This window comes from Barbus barbus, assembly GCF_936440315.1.
Source record: "Barbus barbus genome assembly, chromosome: 36".
In the NCBI taxonomy this organism is placed as follows: Eukaryota; Metazoa; Chordata; class Actinopteri; order Cypriniformes; family Cyprinidae; genus Barbus; species Barbus barbus.
The window spans coordinates 9,322,928-9,331,208 of NC_136714.1; positions in this window are offsets into that span (position 1 = coordinate 9,322,928).

Sequence of the window (8,281 nt, forward strand, 5' to 3'; positions counted from 1 at the left end):
TCTTGGTGTAGCATAGTTGTTTTGCAAGAGAAAGACAATCCTTTTACCCCTAAAGGTTTTTAGGTATGCATGTCAGTCAGGTTTACCACAGTAAACCTATCAAACTGTTTTATCTGTTCATTTTAGATGAGAAAGATTCCATACTTAAGAGGTCATTTTGCAATGCAAACATGGACATGTAAATGTGTTTGGGTGTGAGTGTGTCTGTGTCTGTGTCTGTGTCTGTGTCTGTGTCTGTGGTTGTGTCTGTGGTTGTGTCGGTTCAATCTACAATGTGCAATCCAGAAAAATAAAAATAAAAGTTTTATGCAAATATCAGATGGCGTATGTACTTTTGAAACAATTGGATTGTAATAAACCTTACAAAGTAGCATAGTGTGCATTATAACAAGCAACCAATAATATAATATTTTGTATTATATTAAAATATAAATAAATGTTTTATATTAATGTTACGAATCCTGGCCATGCACTTCCGTTTACTCACCACCAGAGGTCACCCGCTCACCACATGGACTTTCACACTACACAGCACATTGGACTCCATTTCCCACCATCCATTGCACTCACTAATCACTCACAGCTGTTCACACTGATCACACCCACACCTGAGTACCATCTCACAATCACAATCACACACACACACACACACACTATTTAAGCCTGGGACTTCCGCTGGCTCATCGCTGAGTATTGTTAGCCTTGCTACCTTACCAAGCGTTCCTTGTATCCCGAGTTAGATTTCCTGTGTTTTGATTCCTGCCCGTGTTCCCGGATTATTCTCTCTGCCTTGGCCTGTTTTGGATACTGTTTGCCGATCGTCGACACACGCTTGCTCTAGGATTGCTCTTGTGTCTTGCCTCTGCCATACCTGTCTGCTGTTTATTGACCCTGCCTGTCTTGACCACGTTTTGCAATAAAGCCTTGCAAATGGATCCGCACGTCTCACGTCTTGTCAACCCCGTAACAATTAACATGTTTGTGTTAATATTAATATTTGAAATATTTTTTAATACATACATTAACATTAAAACCAAGTCACATTAATTTAGGTGTTTTTAAATTTTAATGGTTACACAAAGTACAAAAAAGTAATAAGCATATTTGTACATTTTTGTAAAAAAAAAACTTGTGCTGTATGAGCTATTGTTACGTCACGTCAGACCATATGTATGTTTTCTAAAGCAGTGTAGGTTAGATAAATGACAAGGTATTTATTTGTACATTAAATTATAGATAACACACATGCATAAATAACTTGCATATTCGTGGGTTGTATTGTATAATCTTACAAAACATCATATATGTGTGCATTTATAATGCATGCATTTGTGGAAGTTCTTGTTTGTAGATCAGATCCATGCATGCCTGAGAAGCAGATCATTATCAATGACAACATATTTATACAACGCAATCCTGAAGCAAAAAAAAATGCATTGAACTGTAGACTACAAATGCCAGATGTCAACAAATCCACATTTTTGTTTTGTTTTTATAGTGTAAAAGTCCACCTGTTGGTAAATTGCTAAATGCAGTTTGAAATATTATTCAAAGTACATTTCCAGCATTATGCAACAGTTCCAAAAGGGAGAAATAAGTCGAACAGTTGCAAGTAGGCTGAACAATGTTCTAATATAACCTGTTCTAATATAACCTGATTATATAATGTTCTAATATAATCATTGCAGCAGAAATATCCGCTCACATAGACTGGCAAAAAAAATCATAGAATGTGGTCTGAAAATCATATTATTTTTCTTCTCTATATTTTACTCTTTTATTTACTTTGTGCAACAGAAATATTGATTAAATCTTTCAGTGCTCAACATGAGCAAATTCAAATAATGATGTCAAGATGTCAATGAAATAGGCTCACATTATTTTTACCTCAGGAAAGTTATTCAGATTCTGTAGCTCCTTAGTTTATAAAAATAAACCCTGAAGTGTATAGTATATTGCTAAACATATCAATTATCTTTACTTCTTACCTGTTACTGAGCTTGTTTGTCTGTTCTTTGTCTTAATTATGGCATGTAGGGTCAAACGGGGTAAAATGATCTCTTTTCTCAACACATTTAATGAACGACTGTGCTCTTCTTAATTTTGTAATTTCTTTGGATTATAAAAAAAAACATTTGTGGTCAATTCAATTAAGAAGTTGTTGCTGTAAATAGAATGGGGAGCAGGAACATTACTTTTACCCTTGGTAAAATGATTCAGAGTCCTTAGCTTGCTGGAGTATATTGCTAAATAAAATATCCATATAATTAGAAAAATTAAACTTTTTTTCATTAAGTCAGTAGAACAAAACTGTGTTTCTGGGTCAAAGTGACTGAAAATCATCAAGTTCATTATTGTGAATCACTTTCAGTATTTTGACAGACATAATCTAGGGAGATCAGTTTATGCCTTCATTCAACCTGCTTTATGTGCAATTTAAATATTTGTATGTTTCTTGATCGAGTATTGATTATTATAACTGAAAATAAATAGCAACTAAATATGATAATTTTGGGTCTGTTGTTAATAAAATGTCACATCAGAATGTCACAGCAAACAAAGCATATCGGGACACAAAGGATAATTAGCACAGACAAAATACAAGCTCTCTATTTAGTCGAGTGTGTCTGATTGTAGAATGTGAAGAGCTGCTGGATTCAGTGCAGCAGGATGAAGGAGAGCAGAGAACAGCAGAGGAACAGGAAGCTCTGAGTGACACTGTTAGCTCTCTGAGTGATGCTCTGAGCACCGTTAACATTCGGAGTGACGCTCTGAGCACTGTTACACAGGTTCCCTGAACAGCAGGAACAGGTTCCTCTGAACATCATCAGCTGATGTTGTGGTATCACAAATGGATTTAGAGGCACAGCCTTTTACAACCAGTGACTGCTCTCCGTAACTCGCTGATGAAAAGCAAAAAAAACACAGGTTATTTTAAGCATTACTGTTATATATGATATGTATTAAATGTTTAAAAATAAAAGATATAAAGATAACGACTTAACCATTTAACATCAGAGAGATAAAAATAATGACTTTAATCTTTTTCCTTTAGCAGATTCTCACCTGTTGCTGTAATGCAGTGGTCTTCACTTCCTGAACAGCTCACTGTGTTTGAGCAGTTCTTTCCATCACAAAAGTAACATTTCTTACCATTGGAGTCAATGCTGGGATCTACAGAGAAAACAGGTATTTATATATTTTATTTTCTCTAAAAATATAACATCAAATGAAACAACACTCTGTTAGCTGCTCTGTTCAATCAGTTCATGATTTGTATTGTATTTCCTGAATGAATGTCCTTTGGAAGCAAGTGTTGACTTAAAAGAAAATGGTTATTTGCATTTGGTCAGTAAAGCACAATACCTGGAGCATCTTGGACGTTACACTGGTCTGTGTTACAGCACACTGAAGACCTCTTTATAATGCCGAGGTTCATGGACCCACTTGAGCAGTCAGCAGCACAATCCTTCACTTTAGCACTAATCTCACCTAAAACAGGAATGAATCAGGAAAGACCAGTTCGACACATTATTTTGATAAAATATTTATTTATAAACATGCCACAATGTAGTTTTTTTCTAATTTCAATCAGTGTAATAAAAATAAATAATTAAATAGTAGAAATTTATATTGAATTTTCTGTGATTACATTTGTAATTTCTGTGATGAAATTAGTAGTTCTGTGAGAAATTACATTTCCAGTGAAGCAGCACTAGTAAAAATAATAATAATAACAATAATAATAAAAAAAAAAAAACCCGCAAAAATAACATTAAATTTCAATCCATATTGGACTTACCAACTTGTGTTACTGCTGTTGAACTCATGCACTTGGAAAATCCCCTGGGACATGCTTTTACTTTTTTATTTACACAAGAACCCGCCAGACCTGAGCACTTATAACAGCTGAAAGAGTGCCCTTTAATAATAAAACAGAAAGAGACCGTGAAAAAGAGATGTCAGTAATCTGTATTTGTACTCAATAACATTACAAAATATTTGTCTTTGTACCTGCAGTGAAAAGAACGAACAGAAGAAAAACTGAGATTTGTAAATCCATCTTGATCTGGAGGTGAATGAGATCATGTGCCTTTCTCAGTGCTCTCTTTATAGCTGATCAAAGTGGGACGGTCTTTAACTTTAACTTGCTTTCTTCTGTGGAATACAGGAGGAGAAATTTTGGAAAATGTTTCTGTGTTTGTGTTTATTTATTTCCATCTATAAAATGAAAGCCAATGGGGTTTAGTGTTGTTTGTGACCCAGCAATCTTCAAAATATCTTACTGTATTCTGCAGAACTAGAAGTTTGCTTTTGCTCTGAAATCATGAAGAATCAGACTTGATGTTGTGATTTTGTGAAAGATGTTGTGAAAGACAAAAACTGATGCTTTGATGACCTAGGACACATCAGATTGAGTTACTGTACTTTCATTTTGTTCACATTCCCAAGCACATAGCTAAAATTGATGTTTTTTTTTTTTTTTGTCTATCTTGAAGTGAGTTAAAAGAAACTGCCTGCAATTCTTTAAAGGATGAAACACAGAGAGAAAGAACAGATGGATCCTAGTTTACAGATACAATATCCTGTCTTAAATCAACAGTTTTATCTGTAAAAAACTTTAGAAAGCTGTCACATACTGCAGTTGAAAACAGACAGCACTCACGGGACTCACACCCGAATTTAAAATAGTAAAAAAATAAATATATCGTTTTTTTGCAGTTTTTCGCTATAATGTCAAAAATGTGCTGATTTTTGATCGACTCGCGTAATATTTCAAATGACACTTGTATTTTTTTCTTTTTTTCCACTTTTGTTCACTTTTGCAGCTCTACGACAAGCATGTCTAAGTTCAAGTGTAGTGCTGGTTGGTCAGTTTTTCTCTAGTGAAGCCACAGAATTCATTGTTACATTAGACAAATTAGACAATTAGACAAACATTAGAAAATTGGAAAGGAAATTTGACAAGCCTTCTTGCTCATTTCAAGCCTTCATGTTTGTCTAATTGTCTAATTTGTCTAATGTAACAATGAATTCTGTGGAAATCATAATGAAATCATCACTAGTAGATGGACTAAAGGTATGAATCTGCTGTGAAACCCTTGTAGTTTTGAAACTGAAATAGGCAGGTAAATGCAACATGCATATGATTAGAAAAACTAATTTAATTACTGTAAATATTGCAAATGCATGAAACCATGATACCAAAACAACAAAAACACTTTATAGTATGAATAGAAATGTGTGTGATGTTTAGTTTCCTCTGCAGCTGTAGAATCTGAAGTGCAGGTGGACTCACTGAAACAGGTAGCAGAAGAGCAGAGGAGACAACAGCAGGAGGAAGCTTCCCTTCATCACCTTTTCCCTAAATGCTCATATCCTACACACAGCTCGCTATCGAGGTGAAGTTCAGGGTTTGCCCACCGAATAAGGACACACATAAACCTTCCTTGGAGAGTCTTTATCTTAAGTGCTGTAACCCGTGTTTGTTTTCTTATGTGAGTTTTTGGCATGGAATGCAAGACATACGGTGCCGTATACGGACATTCTTTTTAGATTTGCTGGTGCTCAAAACAAGAACTGTCCAGGACTTCCTTAAATTTGCTCTTTTACCCAGTTTTAGCATGGGATCCTAGGGAGACAAAAACAAGGCGGCATACAAACAGAAGTTAAAATCCACCATATGGCAGGGCTCATTGTTTACTTAGGAAAAAGGTATATGCATTCCATCTAATCAAAACAATAAGGAAATTAGTAATAAATACCACTACCAATAATTCTAGTTGTTAAAATTGAATGGCTTGCATGATGCAGATAAAAACTAGCTTTATTTTATAAAACTAAACTTTATTTTAATGTAAGAGCAGATGCTGCCATTTCTAACTTGAATGTGCAAAGCTTCTGGTGTCATTTGCTTACAGCTATTTTAGCTGTACAAAAACACTCTGTCATAAAACATATAGTTTCCGTCCTAGATTCTAATTGGTTGAGCCAAGTTCGAAGCTGTTGTAAATTATACAGCAATATCGGAATTCCTGTAATCCAACTTGTAAAAAGTGTTCACGTCCTCGTAGAACTCGTAATTACAACTTGTGAACTGGGTCTGGGAGTTTTCTGAGAGCTACGACTTGCACCACGTGACCACTGCACCACCTGACCACCACACCATTCTGTTTCTGCTTCAAATGTAAATTATGCAATCTAATTTAGATCAACAACTGCTCATGTTGGATATATGCAGCATCTTTGTTTGGATTAAAATGCAGTGGTTGCCTCTAATTTTAAATGCAAAGAGCACATACAAAGCCTTATTTTGTTTATATGAAGAGATTTATTTTATCAGTCATTCTTGAGAAGTGGGTCAAAACAGGGTGCAAAATTGAAAAAATAAAACTTTTTACTCAGACAAATGAAACTACATGTATGTATCTTATGTACTAAGCTACTGAGCTATGTTTTGATGCAAACTCCCAACTTTTCTCTTTTTTTAACAAAATGTGCTTTTTACATTGGACTGTGTAATATAATTTCTGCTTTATCTTTAAAATGTTCAAAATGTTTTTAATATTTCAAAACACATTCTTATGTTAGCAGATAGATTACACTTTCACCAAAAATTCCACAACAAATATAAAATATCATAATGAAATATTATCAAAATATTCATCTGACGCAGGTGACATATCTGACGGTGGTGACGAAAACCTGAATTTGTTGTCATTTTAACTATCAAATACACTGGATCCATCAATTACTGTACTAAAACCAACACAACAAACTGTATGTTATTGTTCATAAAGCTTTTATTCAAGAGTCACATTTAAGTATTTTTGGAACACAAAATCTTATGGTGGTGACATTTGATGGTGTTGATGAATTTGGCATTTCTTTCACAAAACAAATAGAGTTCATTAAGTAGCCATCTGTTTTTTTTCTGTTGATGCTAGATGCTAATGGAACCTGCTTCAGGAGAATAAAATGATCTAAATATTTCAAATAATTTCCTCAGAAATTGGAAGATGGTGTTGACATATCATGGTTGTGACCAGGAAATATTAACATAAGGATTTAAAATATTCTAAAACTATCTGTCTGACAGGGATGTACTCTGCAGAGAAGGAGTGTGGCAAGGGGGTCCTCTAGAGTGACAGCTGCCCCTGATATTCCCTGATTTTATTACATTTTAATAAATGTCTGACAATGTTGACAAAAAGTGGGGACACAACTTTAAAACCTTATGAAACATGCATGTGTCACCGAAAAACAACCTTGTTTTGATATGAGACATTATTAAGTGTTACTTTTCATAAGTCAAGGTTTTTCAAATAAATTTGAGTTACTTGTTTATTTGATTTGGGGCTTGTTTTAAAATTTCAATTTAAAATTTGTTTAGTTTTGTAATTTACATCTACATTATATTTACATATTGTTATTTAACAGACGTTTTTATCCAAAGGGACTTGCAAATGAGGACAATAGAAGCAATCAAAACCAACAAAAGAACAATAATATCCAGGTGCTATATTAGTATATTATTTGTTATAGTTCAATTTCACAAAGAAACGTGCAGCATTTTGTCCAAGCAATAATAAAAGAACACATTTAATTTATAATTTGTCTTAAATAAATATATCGTGAATTGAATCGAATCGTGAATTGAGTGAATCGTTACATCCCTACTGCAGCCATGTACTAATGGGTCCTGATTTATTAATGTCATTGACTACATTAGTTTGAGAGACACTGAACCTGCCTGATGTTTGTATGGTGTGCAGTTACACTCTGACTTTAAGGCATCATAGATGATAGGAACATTTCGAGTGCCTGACTGCAGTAGGCTAAAAACCCCGCCTTCTGTATGTAAAGGAATTGGATGTGAGCCAAACTAAAAAATTAATTACACTTCAACTATTTTTCCCAAGGATGGTTTACATCATATTATGTATGTTAAAGTGTTCAGTTTTCTAATAGGTTTGCTTTTAGTTAGACTAGTTAGGCTTGTAAGGCTCCACGCATCCGGCCCAAAGAAGGTTTCCGGTGGTGGATGAAGGTTTCCTGCGTGCTCGGTCTTTCCAAATGTGCAAAGTTCTTCAATTTTAATTAAACTTTAATCTGACTCCATTTTATCATTTAATCTGACTCCATTTCTTTATGACCTCGTATTTAGCTTGAAATACAAATTGATTGCTTGTCCATTTCTAATTTATTATTCTGATATTTGATTATTCTAGTTAACTCTTAACTTTATATTTACTCGTTCATTCGGTTGCTCATGTCTTTA